This window comes from Pelodiscus sinensis, chromosome 4 (genome assembly GCF_049634645.1).
Source record: "Pelodiscus sinensis isolate JC-2024 chromosome 4, ASM4963464v1, whole genome shotgun sequence".
Lineage (NCBI taxonomy): Eukaryota > Metazoa > Chordata > Testudines > Trionychidae > Pelodiscus > Pelodiscus sinensis.
Genome location: NC_134714.1, coordinates 60,196,916 through 60,216,272, shown reverse-complemented (window position 1 = coordinate 60,216,272; position 19,357 = coordinate 60,196,916).

The following is a 19,357-nucleotide window of genomic DNA, read 5'->3' as shown; positions in this document are numbered from 1 at the left end:
GAACCCAACTGTTATTTGTATTTTAGCTGAACTGTAGAACCTATGACGTTTGACAGGATTCCAAAGTAGACAAAACAAGCTTACTCTTCTCTGTAATATCGTCAATGTGTATTTTTTTTTAATTCTTCTGTACATTATGTGTCAGGATACAGTCACCTGGGAATATAGAAATATTCAGAGTAATAGAGAGGCAGAAGGCCAGATTGTAATCTCACATACACTTGCATTATACTGGTGTGACTTTATTTATTTCAGTGGAGTTATTCCCATGTTACAGTGGGATGAGTTCTGAAGCAGACAGATATTTAATTTGAAGAATTTAATTTGAACAATTTATTAAATAATTAGTTGTTGATATTAAGGCCATAGAAAATAAGTGTAGGCATAGATTCCCTGTTTCCTTGTTTCAGACCTTGATGTCCTTTATTAAATTCTTGCAAACTCCCGTGAAAGCAAGTGGAAGTTTTGCCTGAAAAAAGAGTGACCTTATCCTGTAGTGCATTCTGTTTTTCTGAGCAAGTATTGCCACAGTATAAGGTTAAATTCTTAGTTTCCAAAGTGGAAGGATATGCCATATAAGATGCGTTGAATAATAGAAATAGAAGTAAGATTTGCTCTTTCATTATATCCCTAAAGAAAAACTAGTCAGGCAAATGGTACTGGATTACACAGTGTTTGGGAATTGAACTGTAAGCACAAAAGGTTGCATGCCTCAATGTAAAAGCATGGTAAAGGAATCCTGACTGTGTGGATAAGATGCTTCCCTGATGAATAGTTAGCAGCTCTGGTTTGTGTTTAAATTCCTCCTTCACAACTCATGCATCTAAAAACTAAGTTGGGAAAGATTCAGTTTTATAACTAAGGATATGTCTACACTGCCACCCTAGTTCGAACTAGGGTGGCTAATGTAGGCATTCAAAGTTGTAAATTAAGCCCGGGATTTAAATATCCTGGGCTTCATTTGTATCTTGCCGGGCGCCACCACTTTTAAATCCCCCTTAGTGCGGACTCCTGAAGTAACTATATAATAATAACTGCTTTATATGCCTTGTCCCTCTTAGGAAATTGCATTCAAAATCTTGAAATACTAATGTCTATGGATATTTAGCAAAATATGATGACAGATGTTGTACTATACTTCACAGGCACATCTGCATTTTAATAATATTCCAATGTTAATTTTAAGGGAGTTTAAAAATCAGTAAATGAAAATGAAGAAGCCTTTTATACTGTGGAAGAATTATTTATTAACTCTTCCCCATTCTATTAATACAGAGAAAATATCCTGGCATCCTCATAGATGGATAGATAGATCATTTTATTGTTTTAATGGTATAGTCAATGACATTTCAGTCATTAAGCACCTACTAACTAATCACCAATTCCTATCATTCTTTTCACAGTGAATTCAGAAATCTTTTCTACAGTAGAGTCCCTATCAGCCGACCTAAACATGGTCGGATTACCGAATATTTTGGATGATACGGACTCTACTGTAGAGAGCAACGGAACAGCTGATGTCGCTCCTGTGGGGACGAAGTGTCCCTGGCAGAGCAGCATCAGCAGTTCCGTTGCTCTCCAGGAGCTGCTGCTGCCGCTCCTGTCGTGACTCTTCCAGGCAGGAGCAGCAGCAGCTGTTCCCTTGATCTCTAGTAGAAGCTGCTGCCGGGACGCTTCCAGGCAGGAGCAGCAGCAGCTTCTCCTAGAGAGCTAGGGAACAGCTGATGCCACTCCTGCAGGGACGAAGCGTCCCCAGCAGAGCAGCAACAGCTGTTCCATTGCTCTCTAGGGGTATGTCTACACTACAAAGTTAATTCGAACTAACGGACGTTAGTTCAAATTAACTTTGATAGGCGCTACACAAGCGCTCCGCTAGTTTGAACTTAATTCGAACTAGCGGAGCGCTTAGTTCGAACTAGGTAAACCTCATTCTACGAGGACTAAGCCTAGTTCGAATTTACTAGTTCGAATTAAGGGGTGTGTAGCCCCTTAATTCGAACTAGTGGGAGGCTAGCCCTCCCCAGCTTTCCCTGGTGGCCACTCTGGCCAACACCAGGGAAACTCGTATGCCCCACTCCCGGCCCTGGCCCCTTTAAAGGGCCACGGGCTGGCTACTGTGCCCGTGCCAGGTGCAAGCCTGCCAGCACCCAGCCAGCAAACCCTGCACCTAGCACGGCTCGAGCCAGCCACCCGATGCCCCCCAGCCCTCCCCCTCTTCCCGGGACCAGGCTGGCGGCTCCCGGGAGCTTGCCCGGGACCGCAAGAGGCGGGCACCTGCCTTGTCTAGTGCGGACATCGTGGACCTCATCCACAACCTCCGCACTAGGCACAGGAAAGTGGCCACCTAGGGCAGGAGAGCTGCCAGCCTGGCCACCCAGGGGCAGGTGTGAATGAAAATCAAGGTGGTCCACTGAGACCCCCGACCCTGAGCCCTGAGCTTAGAATGGCCATACTGGGTCAGACCAAAGGTCCATCTAGCCCAGTAGCCTGTCTTCCGACAGCAGCCAACCCTAGCGACCCTGGAGGGGATGGACCGAAGACAGTGACCAAGCCATTTGTCTCGTGCCATCCCTCTCCAGCCTTCCACAAACTTCGGGCAGGGACACCACTCCTACCCCCTGGCTAATACCACTCCATGGACCCAATCTCCATGACTTTATCTCACTTCTCTTTAAACTCTGTTCTAGTTCTAGCCTTCACAGCCTCCTGCAGCAAGGAGTTCCACGGGTTGACTCTTTGCTTTGTGAAGAAGAACTTTCTGTTACTACTTTGAAGCCTGCTACCCATTCCTTTCCTTTGGTGTCCTCTAGTCCTTCTATTATGGGAACCAATGAATAACTTTTCTGTATGCACCCTCTCCACCCCACTCATGCTTTTATAGACCTCTATCCTATCCCCCCTCAGTCTCCTCTTTTCTAAACTGAAAAGTCCCAGTCTCTTTAGCCTCTCTTCATATGGGACCTGTTCCCAACCTCTGATCATTTTAGTTGCCCTCCCCTCTGCCAGCCTCTCTCTTCCCCTCTCCCACCTCCTTTTCCCAGTCTCCCCCAGTTTTGTTCAATAAAGAGAGATTCTATTTTTGAACACAATTGTCCTTTATTTTGTACATCAGGAAGGGGGGCTAGGGAGGGGTAAGTGGAAGGAGGTGAGGGAGGAATGGGGTACGAGCCCCCGATGGGGAGGACTGGGTTGGCTCTGCGGGCTTCTGGGGGTCGAACCTCTCCTGCAGCCCCCAATTACCTCCTCTCCCCAGATGGCAGCCTGCGGCAAGTCCAGCCGGTCTGATGGCCGAGTGCTGTGAAGTGCCTAGTGTGGGTACTCCGGGCAATCCAAGCCAGGACTGCTTTGCAAGCGGGGCACCTCTGAGAACTGTCTGTCCGGGGTGGGGGTTGGATCCCTTTAAGCACAGCCCTCGGCTAGCCTGAGATAGCAGCTCCACGCTCTAAGTCCTCATCTGATGCCCTGCCGGCACTGCTTCCGGCCATCCTTAACCCCGGTTCAGGGTCCACTCTGTGTGGACAAGCTAATTCGAATTAGCAAAATGCTAATTCGAACTAGTTTTTTAGTCTGGATGCCTTAGTTCGAATGAGCTTAGTTCTAGTTAACTAAGTTAGTTCGAATTAGTGCTGTAGTGTAGACATACCCTAGGAGATGCTGCTGCTGCTGAATAAAACTTTCAGTTCCAACAACAGCATATTCAGCAGGCACAGGTGGGTGGGGAAGGTGCATCTTCTCCAGCTGGGGTAGGTTCAGGTTTGTATGCCCCCTGTGCTCTCCAGGCAGACTGAGGAATGGTGCAAACTGTGCACTTTTCTCTCACTCCCTGACAAAGCAGAACAGCCAGCAGTGTTTCCATATGAATCAGGAGTGGAGAGCTGCATCCCCCTTTCTCTGCACTCACTAAAGGTCACCTGGATAAATCCTACATGTGAACAGACAGATACTGTCGACAAAGCGCGTCTAGACTGCATCCGGTTTGTCGACAAAGCAAGATGCTTTGTCGACATGAGAGTGTAGATGCAAAGGACAGTGTAGATGCAATAACGCCTTCTGTTGACAGAACTCTGTTGACAAAAGGCGTTATTCCTCGTAGAATGAGGTTTACCACCGTCGACAAAACTGCCGAGTTCTGTCGACATTATGTAGTCCACTCAGGGCTGGAGTAGTAGTTCCAGTTAGGGGGAGCACCCTCAGCCATCCCCTTTCATCTCACTGGTGATTCTGTCTCTTTTCTGTATGGTTTTATGCATCCCAGTATGAACTGGGAAGGGAGGAAGGTTCAGCCCTTCTCCGCTGCTGAACCCTTGCCTTGCTTTAAATTATGAGCAGAAGCTGAATACTTAATTTGGTGGTCCTATTTCTTACCATTTAGGAAGATTTCTGTTTATGTGTCCCTTAATGAAAGGGGGTGGGGAAGCTTCTGACTCGCAGACTTTCTTTCGAATATATAGTAGATACACCCTAGATTTTGGGTAACTGGGAATAGCTTGCTTAAGTGAAGGAGTTGGTACATAATGATACCAGACAATTGCTAGAACCTGAACTGATATTAGACTTGATTTTTAGGACAGTCTCAAATTGGCTTTAGCAATAGGCAAAGTATATGATAATGAGCTAAAGGCATGAATTGTTAACCTATAGGGTAAGTGCACCCCAATATTATGAGGACAAGGGAGTTAGTTTTAGGCATGGATGGCTGGGCAGCTGAATGAATTTTCAAGCCCTATAACAGGCCTTGCCATCATTGACCCTTCAGCTCTCCGTTGTTCTGATCTACCACTACCTTTAGGTGTTGTGTCTGATGGTTCAGCCCCGCATTTGGCATGCCAGGGACAGGGCTGTTCCTTTGTTTCTTACCACAAGACTCCCATGGAAGGGTGTTAGTATAAATGAGCATGTGCAGGGGATGACACCAAAGAACTCTCTAATTCTGTGTTTTTTGCTATTTGTTTATGTGGTTTGGAACTTCCTTTTGTTTACTGATTGTTTTAATAAAAGTGGCTGTTAGTTTTAATTCTGTGTTCCTTGGTTCTGGGACTAGAACCCTATTACCCTCAGCTTATTAACTTAGTAGCAAATGGCAATCAAGGTAATGATTATTAACCATGAAAAAGAGTCAGGTTACTATGCAACATTGTTTATCAGCAAGACATAGTAGACACTCAATTATAAGAATACATTCAAATCTCCAGATGGCCCCACATCTCACAGTTGCTCATGGCATTATAAATACAATCCTTAAAGATAACTTCATCTCAGTGGAGGGACAAATATTAAGTATTGTGGGTCAAGTTCTAAAATTCCCCTGCATGTGCCTAATTTTTTCCCCGCTGATAACAGATCCAATTGACTGACCATTATATTACCTTCATCTGTTAATCGGTTAATTAGCCACAGAAGAACTTAATTCACAAAAACGTGTATTGGCATCTAAAATATACTTAATGACATCTCAACAAAGAAAAAGCACAAGATGTAAATTATAGAGACAAGATATGTGAGGTAACATCTACAGGATCAACCTCTGTTGGTGAAAGAAGACAAGCTTTCAAGCCACATCGAGCTCTTCTCAAGGCAGGGTATAAGTTAGCCCATCATGTATTTGTTCTGACAATGGATATTTTAAATTTTAATCTCACTTGCTGCTGAGTTTTACCACCATATCTACAAAAGAACTAAGCACTGGGAGCATCTAAATTTCTTCTTTATTACTCTGGTTAAAGTAGGGGCAAAGTTTTAAAAAAGTATTTAAAACTCTTATTAAATATCTATATACATAATTCATAAACATTGCCACTTTTCCTTTTCTGTTATCTCAGTACATGGTTTATAAATAAAATTTACTAGTTTTCATGAGGAATCAATCAGAAATATAGTAACAAAATGCATTTAAGTGAAGCCATGTGAAACATGTCAGTTTCAAAGTGAAAACTGTATACATTAATTAAAACATTTTAAATGTTTAACTTAATATTTATTATTTTGAAAATATTCTAAATATTTTGTCATAATAAAATCTGGATTGTATAAACAAATATAATATCTTAGGTGAGGATAAGCTTTTTATCTTAGATACCTTGTGCTCCTCCATCTGTTTTTTGTATCCATTGTTGGTCCTTGTCTTACAGTTAGATTGTAGGATCAGGGGAAGGAACTGTCTCTTTTTTTGTATGTTTACACAGCATTTAGTGCAAAGGAATCCTGGTCTCTGACAGAGGCCTGTAGACAGAATAGCAATGCAAATATTAATGTTGTAATTAAGCAGGGAAAGGAATATTAAGGCAAATAATTTTTAATATTTCTTCTTGTGAAAGCTTTAACTTTTAACATGATTATAACTTATTTATTTATATAGTGCTAAAAGTCCCATTCTGCTCAGCACATATAACATGTATCAAGATATAACAAAGAGATGGTCCCTAAAATGAAAGACAACAGATGAATATAACAAGCAAGGAAAAAACAAGCTAACAATGAAACTAGATCAATATGATAAGAAGTAGTTGAAGAACATTCATAGTATATTTTTAGTTTATATGGTTCATGTAGTGCATATTCTTAGTTAATGCAAAAAATGTAGACAAATTATGAGACGTTCAGGATTGAATTTAGACCCATAAGAACACTGGACAGCTGCTTTTGTACTCTGAAAACACAAAGGTTCCTTGTCTGAAAGCTGTGTGGAAAAGTTAGGAATGAGTCCAAAACAGAGCATACCATCCAATATCCTAATTACAGTATTTTTCATTAAAATATATTGGAACCCATTCTTTTCAAAGTTTGCATGCTTTATCAAATGTTATCTAGATGCCAGAAACCCTAATCTAAACTAGAGCTGGTTGGAACATTTTAAATTAAATGGAATTTTGTGTAAAGATGCTGTTTTCTCAAAGCTCAAATACTTCATGGAGATGTGTCTACTTCTATTAAGTTTGTCAGGAATGATTTCTGAGACTAGGGAGTTGTAAAAACACTTTTATTCATTACAAAAGCACGTATTAAACATATAAAAATAGTTGTAAATAATATTAAATATGATACAATATAATATACCCACAGGAAAGACTAAATAAACATAAATCTTCCCCAAGTAAATACTACACATGGATCACGAGGCATCACCATGTTTAACCAATACATTATCAATGGATCAGGTTGACTAAAAGGAACCTATACTGCAAGTCAGTTTTATAAAAGGTGTAGTTAATTGCAGGTATACCACAATCATCATGCAGAATAACTCCACTACATCACACCGCTCTGTTTTCAGCACTCTGACCTTTTAGTATTTCAGAAGGTTTGGCCTGTCCCAATAAAAAATGGCCAGTCAGGAACCAGGCCATGGGAAAGCACTGTATCCATCCTACTCCCAAAATAAACAAGGAGCAGGAGAAAACAAGCTGCTATAAAGCTGCAAAAAAAAAAAAAAAAAAAAGTCAGAGAGAGGGATCAAATGTGGACAGTTGAGGAAAAATGAAACACTGGATTTGAAGCCAAAGAAATACCTTGGGAGTAACACGGCACACAAAGCAACCTGGTGAATGATGGTGTGCCAGATCCACCACTTCAGGTTGCCCATGTCAAGGGAGAGGATGCTTGTAGCGCATCCTCCAAGCCAGGAACACAGAGTTACTCTCAGATAAAAGCATTCTCCAGGTGGTGTCAAGTAGATCAGTGATAGTAAAATAATGCCACAGAATCCATTGTTCTGTTTAAGGAAGATCTACCAGGCAGACAGGGCCATCATTGGCACAGCTCTTCTATCACCAGCACATTGCAGTTCGCAATACAACTTCAGTAGAAAAACACAGATATTTTTTTGATCTCCGCAGTGTCAACTCTCAAGACACGCACCAGGCAGCTAGGGTATGTCTACACTACCCCGCTAGTTCGAACTAGCGGGGTAATATAGGCATACCGCACTTGCAAATGAAGCCCGGGATTTGAATTTCCCGGGCTTCATTTGCATAAGCGGGGAGCTGCCATTTTTAAATCCCCGCTGCTTTGAACCCCGTGCAGCGCGGCTACACGGGGCTCGAACTAGGTAGTTCGGACTAGGGTGCCTATTCCGAACTACCGGTACACCTCATTTCACGAGGAGTAACGGTAGTTCGGAATAGGAACCTAGTCCGAACTACCTAGTTCGAGCCCCGTGTAGCCGTGCTGCACGGGGTTCGAAGCAGCGGGGATTTAAAAATGGCGGCTCCCCGCTTATGCAAATGAAGCCCGGGAAATTCAAATCCTGGGCTTCATTTGCAAGTGCGGTATGCCTACATTACCCTCCTAGTTCGAACTAGGAGGGTAGTGTAGACATACCCCTAGAGACAGTGAATCTCCAAATGGGCCACAATTTTCCTTTCCAACCCACTGTCTTGCAGTTGGATGACATAAGCCTGAATCAGAGTTTTCTACACTCCACCTCCACCAAGTGCCCCAGAAGCTGGTACATCTCAGTAAAAATGAGATGATCAAACAGGGATGCAGGGATGCTTGTGCAGATTCTTCTTTTCTGAAGTTGCTTCTACATAAAACCTTTTCATAGCCCCAAAACTAAAACATTAGCCCGTCTTCCTAAGAGTCAAAATTGCTTGAACACTAAGAAAATAATTTGGAAGACCCTGGGTAACAGCAACACCAGCTGATGCCTGCTATAAACATATTATTCATAACCAATGGTTCCTCCAGCTTTATATCCATTACAGATGTTTCACTGCAGAAAGTCCTGTTCTGTTCTTATGGGAATGTGGCTGCAGGAGAATACAGCTGCAATCATTGAATAGTTTTCCTAGTATTCCTATTTTTTATTTTTTTTTGTTTAAGGTGAATATATAACAAGGAGAATCAATGAATGGAAGACAAGTGGGTAATATTTTGTAGACAAACATGCTAATACTGTGCCATCATCTGTCTCTGAAGTCAATAAAGGGTCAATATGGCGCATGACCATTTCCTGTTACTCAGATTGTTTATCATCTCTCCTAAGTTTTCATTCTTGCAGCATCTTTACCAAATCATTAACAAAGGCAAGTGGTGAGACTGTGACATGAATGTTGGTTTGCTTATTGGCCTTTATGTCATCTGAGACATCAAAACAGTATTTAGGAGAAATTTGAAACATCCTGTACTCACCCAGGGCACGACTACACTAGCCCCCTAGTTCGAACTAGGGAGGCTAATGTAGGCATTCAAAGTTGCAAATGAAGCCCGGGATTTAAATATCTTGGGATTTATTTGCATATTCCCATCCGGGTGCCATTTTTAAATCCCCTTAGTCCGAACTACCTGCCCACGGCTACACGCAGCAGTCAAACGTTAACTCGAACTAAGTCCTTAGTTCGAGTTAACTGTTAACTGTTACATCACATTCCACAAGGTGTAACAGTTAACTCGAACTAAGGACTTAGTTCGAGTTAACGTTTGACTGCTTCATGTAGCAACGGGCAGTTAGTTCGGACTAAGGGGATTTAAAAATGGTGCCAGACCTGGAATATGCAAAAGAAGCCCGGGATATTTAAATCCCGAACTTCATTTGTAACTTCAAATGCTTACATTAGCCTCCCTAGTTTGAACTAGAGGGCTGGTGTAGACATACCCCCAGGGATCTAGATAGTTTTTGCCACACCTCACAATTGTTACAAGATTTGCCCACTACTCTGGGGTATGCTCATTTATTAGGGTTACTCTTATGGGACCGGGGGGAGGTTAACAATTCTATCAGTGTGCTGCTTGTGCTTACTTGTGCTCTCATATGGAGCTGAATTCTCCCTGCTGCCAATTCTTCCTCCCACTGGAGCTCTCCTGCAGGAACTAGGTTCCTCAGGATGGGGTTCTTCCCACCTTAGCAACACACACAGACACTCACACCCACTAAGGGTATGTCTACACTAGCCTCCTGGTTCAAACTAAGGAGGCTAATGTAGGCATTCGAACTTGTAAATGAAGCCCGTGATTTAACTATCCCGGGCTTCATTTGCATGTTCCCGGTCGGGCACCATTTTTAAATATCCTTAGTTCAAACTGACTGCCCGTGGCTACAGGCGGCAGTCAGAAGTTAATCCGAACTAACTCCTTAGTTCAGATTATCTGTTACTCCTCTTGCAATGAGGTATAACAGTTAATCCGAACTAAGAATTTAGTTCGGATTAATTTCTGACTGCCACGTGTAGCCGTGGGCAATCAGTTCGAACTAAGGGGATTTAAAAATGGCACCCGACCGGGAACATGCAAATGAAGCCCGGGATATTTAAATCCTGGGCTTTATTTGCAAGTTCGAATGCCTACATTAGCCACCCTAGTTCGAACTAGGGGGCTAGTGTAGACATACCCTAACAGAGCACGCCTGAAGGGGCTGGGTAATCAGCACTCACAAGCTGACCCTTCATATGTCTCTGGATTCAGCAGGCTGGGTTTAACAGCAATGCCGCACTGCACCCTCATGAGCCTTTGGACTCAGTGGGCTGGATTAAACAGCACTTCATTTCTTCATTTGAATGTTCCTATGAACATTTTATCTTTAATCTCTATGTCCCACCAGCTGTGGGCATCCAGTGCTACCATGCTATTTTTCAGATTCAAATTACTTTGCAATAGTATGCCAATTTATCAGAGATTGTAGCCACAGTTGTATAGGCAGCTAAATCTTGTGCTGTCTTACCAACTTCAGAAATAGACTAGTTTATCATCTTTATTAATCTTTTTTATAAGTTAAAATATCATTTCCATAAATCAAGACCCAAATACTCCTCTTTAATCTGATCTGTCTTTCTGAAGTCAATAGTGTTCCAATGCTCAAACACACATTTTGCATTTATAGATTTGCAGAATGGATAAAAGAACTGCAGTGCTGATCATAGAATGGAACTGTAATTATAAATCCTACATGTGAACATTTTACATAATACTTTGATCGGCATAATTATATCTTGCAAGTGAATTTATTCCTAGAGATGGCCACAATTTTCATAAAATCTTTTATTTGGATTAAACTCTGCATTCAGTTCTACTACAAAACTGGGAGGTCAAGCCAGGATCATGGAAGTGTTTTCTGTAAGTCTTTAACGTTTGCTTCAGCTCAATGTCAAATCAGTCCTGCTGTATTTTGACTGATCCTAGGCTGATTTCTGGTTTCAGATGTGTATTCAAAGCTTGCTGGTTATGAAGAGGTTCCCTATGAAGATTTCAGTAATTCTGAACCTAAAATGCAAAGGATCAAACCTGTACAAAGTAAAATAGAAGTTATAAGATTCTCATGATGCCCTGAAAACTCAAACCACCATATACAACTTTAATAATTCCATCTTTTTTTCTTTTTCCAAATGTTTTTTTTAAACAATGTGGACTGTATATTAAGTTCCTAGAAAAGGAACATACATACATAAAAAAATGTGTCTTTGGAAGGCAGGGAAGGCATGTGAAGGGGTGTTCACCGCACATCTGCCCAGAAAGAGTTAATGTAGGGTATGAAGAAGGCTAATTCACTTGACTGTCCACAGCTGAGGGGAATCAGGTAGCTAAGCAATCCGCTGACAGGATGAGGGAGCCAGCTCAGTTGAATAGTTGGAGCTGGTCTGGATTTCTAAAGACAGGAAATTGGCTGCAAAGGGGACTGCTGGGAAGCCTGCAGTCACTCCCTGGAAGAAAGGAGGAGTGTTTAGAACAGAGGTGGGCAGTAATTTTTTATGGTGGGTGCCCCCCAAGATTTTGGTGAATGGTCATGAGCTGCACTTTTCTATGGAGAGGGTTCAGTGTCTGGATGAAGGTTGGGTGCAGAACGAAGCTTAGGTTAGGGATTTGGGGTGCAGGAGAGGGTGTGGGGTCTGAGAGGGAGGGAGGAAGGAGGGGGTTGTGACCTGGGGCAGAGGACTGGGGTGCAGGAGAGCATTCTGGCCTGAGGGAAGGGTATAGGAGGGAGTGCAGGGTCTGAGAGGGAATTGGACCTTGGACTGGGACAGGGTACTGGATGTTTGGGTGGTGGTGAGCTAGGGCAGGGAGTTGGGGTGCAGGACGGGGTGACGTGCTAGAGGCAAGCTCTGTCTAGGAGGTGCTTAGCTAGGCAGTTCTCAGCCAGTAGCTCAGCAGGAGCCTCAGGCAGGTTCACTGCCTACCAGAAACCCTAGAGTGCTCAAAGTGGCTGGCTTTTCCATGTGGCTATCTAAGCTGCCCTGCCCAGGCTCACCTTCTCTCTCATATACACACACATCACACAGCACAATTCACCTGCCATTTCAAATTTCAGAAAGTCTTACTGGGCTCTTTGTTCCCAAAGACAAAGATCAGGCCTCTCGGGTACAGTGAATGGAAACAATATGAGATCAGAGTCATATATCCATAAATACTATGTAATGGCATTTTATTTAAAACTTAGCTTGTTAACAATTTTATATCACATTCCAGGCTCAGATTTACACTGTATTCCAGGCTTACTTTCTTGAGGACCCGGATACAGTGAAGTTCAGCCCAAATTTTATATATATAGTCTCAGTCCTAGTGGACGTTTGTTACTTTGAAATACAGTATTTCTTCCTGTATTACACTCATTAGGGCCTGATTCCATAAATCCTTAGTAATGTGACAGGAGTGGATGGCATGGGATGGCACACATGTTTAATGTCTAGAAGTAGGACTTGCTGATCAATCCTGTAGTTTCTATATCTCATAGGCCTATTGCAGTTTGGCCTCTAATCCTGCAGTTTTATTCAATTACATTCTATGAACAACAAATATGTAATAACCAGGAGGTGATAGACATGTTTTTTCCAACTCTTTGGGAAGATTACATTACTCACAAGTGGTTCTGCCAAAGAATAGCATGCCGTTCTTTTCTAACAATAATAATTATTTATTTTATCTTGAATGTGTTCCATACAACCCTTGGCCAAAGCACTCAGCATACTGTCTAACTGCATAATGACAAAACATAATACAAACTAAATATAATAAATAATAAATACAGACTTTTAAAATTCAAAAGTGAGACGCAAAGAAAGAGCTTGATGCAAGAAGCAGCCTTGGAAGGGATAGTGGTAAAGAAAATAAATAGAGGGCCAACACTGATGGCAACAGAAAAATATCTTGAGATGAAAAACTCTTAATGTGTTTTTTTTTCAAAATGGAGAGAGATTAATAGAGATGGATACTAGGTTGGAAAGCAAGTGCCACACTCTAGGATCTGCAGGAAAAAGGGTGATTGCCTCTCAGCCTAAAGCACAACGCTGGGAATCTTACAAATCAGCCATGTTAGAATGTAGGAACCCCTCTGAAATAGATCCAAAGAGGAGAAATTAAAATATTAGCCTGGATTCTCACATATTCTCATGCTTTGTGCACATCAACCATTCTCAAAGAGTATGTCAGGACTCCAGAGTGGGTCCCATCCCAATTTTAATGGGGCTGCCAAGACTGGCTTAGACTTGCTGGGGCCCAGAGTTGAAGTCTGAGTTCCATTGCTCAGGGCCAAAGCTGAAACCAAAAGGGGCTCATTTTACAGGCCCCCTCGCCTGAGGTTAGCCCCCCCAGACCTGGAGTGGAGGAATAGTGGAGGGCTTAGGCTTTATGCATTATGGTGGCTCAAATAGTGGGAAGACTGTGTACCTCATGGAAGATGCAATCCAGCTATGGAGCCTAAACCACTGATGGAAATGGGGGCATTAGACACCCCATGTATAATGTCCATTGGGCTCAGGCAGGTTGGATCATGTTGACATGACTCATCATATTTTGTTTTGATTCTCCTGATTGAAATTTGAAAATTTTTAAATTTTGTACAAACTCTATTTTCTGCTGAGATTTTTTTTTACCAATGAACTCAATTATTTTGTTTTTAATTTTTCTCCATTAATAATCAGAGGTTGTGGGTGTTTTTTGTTTGTTTTTGTTTTTGGTTTGGTTTGGTTTGGGGTGGGTTTTTTCGCACTAGAAGCTTTTCATTTAAAAGTATTCTTTTAATGAAATACAAGTTTTCAGGAAAAATTGTTGGCACTACTGAAATTTTTCACTTTCCACAATACTTTTTACCAAAATTATCTTTGGTATGATCAATATTTTAATGTAAAATTGAGGTTTCCCTAAAGAAAATATTTAAAAATTATTTTCTTGAATATTTTGGTTTTAAATGTGATCCATTTTGAACCATATAAAATGGAAGGAACTTTATATTTTTGTGTAATTACCGTATATTCTGGCGTACAAGACGACTTTTGATGTTAAAAAACATCCCCCAAAAATCGGGGGTCGTCTTGTACGCCGGGTATACATCCCAGGCGCGCCTGGGATGCCCCGCCGCCGGCTTCCCCCGAGGCTTTGCAAAGCCGCAGAGGGGCTCCGGTGGCGGGGCATCCCAGGCGCGCCCCGAGGCTTTGCAAAGCCGCGGAGGGGCTCAGGCGGGGGGGCATCCCCCGAGGCTTTGCAAAGCTGCTGCGGCTTTGCTCCCGGTGCCTCTGGTCTGCTGGGGACCGTCTCCAGCAGACCAGGGACACCGGGAGCAAAGGAGGCGGAGGGGCGCTGGGGTATAAGATGAAACTCTATCTTTTAATTAAAAAATTAGGGGGTCGTCTTATACGCCCAGTCGCCCTATACGCCGGAAAATACAGTATATGGGATTAGTTTCATGGTTCATAGTAGGCACCAGTAATGATGTAATCTATGGAAGTCTTGATAAAAGAAGAAATAAAAGCAGATGGACTGTGTCAAGCTGATACGCATAAAGGAGTTGTCTAGGTTGAGCATATTTATGGATCTTCTTCCTTTCTTTCTTCCAAAGCTTCGGATTGTGTAGTGAGGTATTTTTGTTCCATGAGGTTGCTGTCTTGGCACTCACACCACAACTATGGAGTCACAGACTTTCATCATCCATTTCAGGGAAGCTTGGGTTCTGGAGCACAAGATAAATCACCAGGGAAAAATCACCGGTTCATCAACACGCTGCAAACCAACTAATCCAACGTTATCCAGTGAGCTACAGAGCTGGATAGTTATGATGAGTGTATCTCTTAGGATTTGCGGGAATGAAGGAGGAGGAATGATACTATTTCCTGTCAAATAAGCCAACCCGACCTCTGAGAACAATTAGAAGTTATTTTCACCTCCGAGTTGTTGTCTGAACGCTGCTGTGAGTCATATTATTTCTTCGTTATCTTAACAGAAATATAAAGAATGCTCCCCTTTTACTGACTTCCCCTCTTCATAAAAAATATGCAATAGAAGCATAGTGTACTCACAAATAGCCTTTTAATGAGAGAGAAGTGTGGTTGTGTAAGCTTATAGATTTTATTAAAATGCGCTTAAAGGTGCATTCTCTTTGTTGAATCAAATCAGGCAGTGATTCCTGTCTGAGGATTGTTTATATGTCCCAAAGCATCCATAACTCACTGGGTTCAGCCATCTACAAGTGTTTAATTACAGACTGTCTGTTTCATGTAACTAGTGCTTGCCAGCAGTCTTTTGGCAGAATATAGAATGAACTTTCTGAAGAAAAACTCAGCAGCAGCAGCAGCAGCAGCAATGGGGAAAACACTATCTCCGGAGTTCTTTATATGTTTCCAGTTACCAGATCCAGCAGAATTAATATTTACAGGACAAAAGCATGTTAGGAACTGTGGAAATTTTTAACTGAAATATAGAACATATTTTCCACTTCCATATCTAGTAATGCAACACAAGGGCATGGAATAACACAGAAAGAGGAGAAAGAATAATTGGTGCAAGAAAAGAATCTTTCTTTATGCTTTTTGAAAGATTAACACAAAGCATCGACTTACTGAGAAAGCAAAGGGCTCATACTTTACAGTCACAAGACTCAAAGTAGAAAGTCCTGTGTATCCCACATTAGAAGCTCAAGCTTGTCTGGAAAATGGAGATTTTTCACGCAATTGTTTAAATTGAACTCATCTATAGAAAATTTTGCCATGTAGGTGAAAAAAAATGAGAAGCAAAGTTTTTGTTTTTGTTTTTTTAACTGAAAAATGAAAACACGTGGTTGAAAACTTTCAACACATATTTGGAAAAAGCCACTGTTGTGCATTATAGGATTTGTAGTTTGGACACCACATCCTCCCCCATTTTCAATTATAGGGTTCCCAGATCAGACTACGTCATAAGACCATAAAAATGGTCAGACCAAAGGTCCATCTAGCTCAGTATTCTGTCTTCTGAGAATGGCCAATGCCAGATGCCCCAGAGGGAATGAATAAAACAGGTGATTCATCTTCTGTCACCCATTCCCAGCTTCTGAAAAACAGAGGCTAGAGACACCATCCCTGCCCATCCTGGTTAATAACCATTGATGGATCTATTCTCCATTAAGTTATATAGTTCTTTTTGGAATGCTGATATAGTCTTGGCCTTCACAACGTCCTCTGAAAAGGAGTTCCACAGGTTGATTTGTGAAGAAGTACTTCCTTTTGTTTGTTTTAAACCTGTTACCTATTAAATTAATTTGATGACCCCTAGTTATTTTATTATGAGTAAATACCACTTCTTTATGTACTTTCTCCACACCAGTCATGATTTTATAGACCTCTATCATATCTCCCTTAGCCATCTGTTTTCCAAGCTGAAAATGTCTAGGCTTATTAAACTCTCCTCAGATGAGATATTCCTAATCATTTGTGTTGCCCTTTTCTAAACCTTTTTCAATTCCTATATATTTTTTTAAATGAGGTGACCACATCTGCACACAGTGTTCAAGATGTTGGTGTACCATGGATTCATATAGAGGCAATAAGATCTTCTCTGTCTAATTCGCTATCCACTATTTTATAATTGTAAGCATTCTGTTTGATTTTTTTTAACTGTTGCTGCACATGGAGTGGATATTTTCAGAGACCTATCCGCTATGACTCCTAGATCCCTCTCTTGAGTGGCAACAGATCATCTAGTCCCCGTCATTTAATACATATAGTTGGGATTATGTTTTCCAACATACATTAATTTGCATTTATCAGCACTGAATTTTGTGAGTATCAATTGCATGCTCAATATTCAAAAAACATTGTTAAGGGAACATTTTCTACAAGCCCTATCCTACACCCTTAAGTTCAACATTTCTTTACCATTACCATGGACTTCTGGATGTTGCATTCCAACTCCCCAGCATGACCGCTGTCTGAAATGATGTTCTTGCTTTTAGATTTGACCTTACTGATGTCACTAAATGAAAGCTCCTACAAATATGTTGACAGGAATTAAATCTACCAAAATAAATGGGAGTTTATTTTAAGTGTAAGTGATGCTGCCTTATCTCTATCAGGAAGAGGGAGCACAAAACTGGCATTTACAAAGACAGAGACTGAAAGAGGAAGTGTGTTATTTCAATGTCTGGTATCTTTAATTGAAGGCTGGACTAGAAAATTTGACATGCTTTAAGTGGAAGGTTTGTTTGAAGGCTAAGGAGAGGAAGTTTGACAAAGCTATAACCACAAAGTTAATTGTCATAAATAAGGACATCAGGATATCTACTATTTCAATCATTTCCCCCTTCAACATATGGAATTTGGTCTCCCCGCTAGCCTCCCTATATACATTTCAAACGTCAGGATCCAGGCTTCTCAATGGCCACAAATAGAATCCAAATGTGCAATTAAGATAAAGGCCCATTGTGCTGAGGAGTAAAGCCCCTTACTGCCCCCAGAGGAATCTAAAGAAAACACAGACTGCTGGAGCTCTGAGGTGCCTAATAACATAGGGTATGTCTACACTACAAAGTTAGTTCGAACTAACAGACGTTAGTTCAAACTAACTTTCATAGGCGCTACACTAGGCGCTCCATTAGTTCGAATGTAATTCGAACTAACGGAGCGCTTAGTTCGAACTAGGAAAACCTCATTCCACGAGGATTAAGCCTAGTTCGAACTAGCTAGTTCGAATTAAGGGGTGTGTAGCCCCTTAATTCGAACTAGTGGGAGGCTAGCCCTCCCCAGGTTTCCCTGGTGGCCACTCTGGCCAACACCAGGGAAACTCGTATGCCCCCCTCCCGGTCCTGGACCCCTTAAAGGGCCACGGGCTGGCTACGGTGCCCGTGCCAGGTGCAAGCCTGCCAGCACCCAGCCAGCAGACCCTGCTCCTGGCACGGATCGAGCCAGCCACCCGATGCCCCCCAGCCCTTCCCCTCTTCCCGGGACCAGGCTGGCGGCTCCTGGGAGCTTGCCCGGGACCGCAAGAGGTGGGCACCCGCCTGGTCTAGTGCGGAGATCGTGGACCTCGTCCACGATCTCCGCACTAGGCACAGGAAAGTGGCCGGCTAGGGCAGGAGAGCTGCCAGCCTGGCCACCCAGGAGCACGTGTGCAAGAGAATTAAGGGGGTCCACTGAGACCCCAGACCTTGAGCTCAGAATGGCCGTACTGGGTCAGACCAAAGGTCCATCTAGCCCAGTAGCCTATCTTCCGACAGCGGCCAACCCTAGCGACCCTGGAGGGGATGGACTGAAGACAGTGACCAAGCCATTTGTCTCGAGCCATCCCTCTCCAGCCTTCCATAAACCTTGGGCAGGGACACCACTCCTACCCCCTGGCTAATAGCACTCCATGGACCCAACCTCCATCACTTGATCTCACTTCCCTTTAAACTCTGTTCTAGTTCTAGCCTTCACAGCCTCCTGCAGCAAGGAGTTCCACAAGTTGACTCTTTGCTTTGTGAAGAACAACTTTCTGTTACTACTTTGAAGCCTGCTACCCATTCCTTTCCTTTGGTGTCCTCTAGTCCTTCTTTATGGGAACTAATGAAGAACTTTTCTGTATGCACCCTCTCCACCCCACTCCTGCTTTTAGAGACCTCTATTCTGTCCCCCCTCCGTCTCCTCTTTTCTAAGCTGAAAAGTCCCAGTCTCTTTAGCCTCTCTTCATATGGGACCTGTTCCAAACCCCTCATCATTGTAGTTGCCCTCCCCTCTCCCACCCCCTCTCCCACCTCCTTTTCCCAGTCTCCTCCAGTTTTGTTCAATAAGGAGAGATTCTATTTTTGAACACAATTGTCCTTTATTTTGTACATCAGGAAGGGGGGCTAGGGAAGGGTAAGTGGAAGGAGGTGAGGGAGGAATGGGGTACGAGCCCCCGATGGGGAGGACTGGGCTGGCTCTGCAGGTTTCTGGGGGTGGAACCTCTCTTGCAGCCCCCAATTGCCCACTCTCCCCAGATGGCAGCCTGCGGCAAGTGCAGCCGGTCTGATGGCCGAGTGCTGTGATATGCCCAGTGTGGGTACTCCGGGCAATCCAAGCCAGGACTGCTTTGCAAGCGGGGCACCCCTGAGAACTGTCTGTCCGGGGTGGGGGTCGGGTCCCTTTAAGCACAGCCCTCGGCTAGCCTGAGACAGCAGCTCCACGCTGTAAGTCCTCATCTGATGCCCTGCTGGCACTGCTTCCAGCCA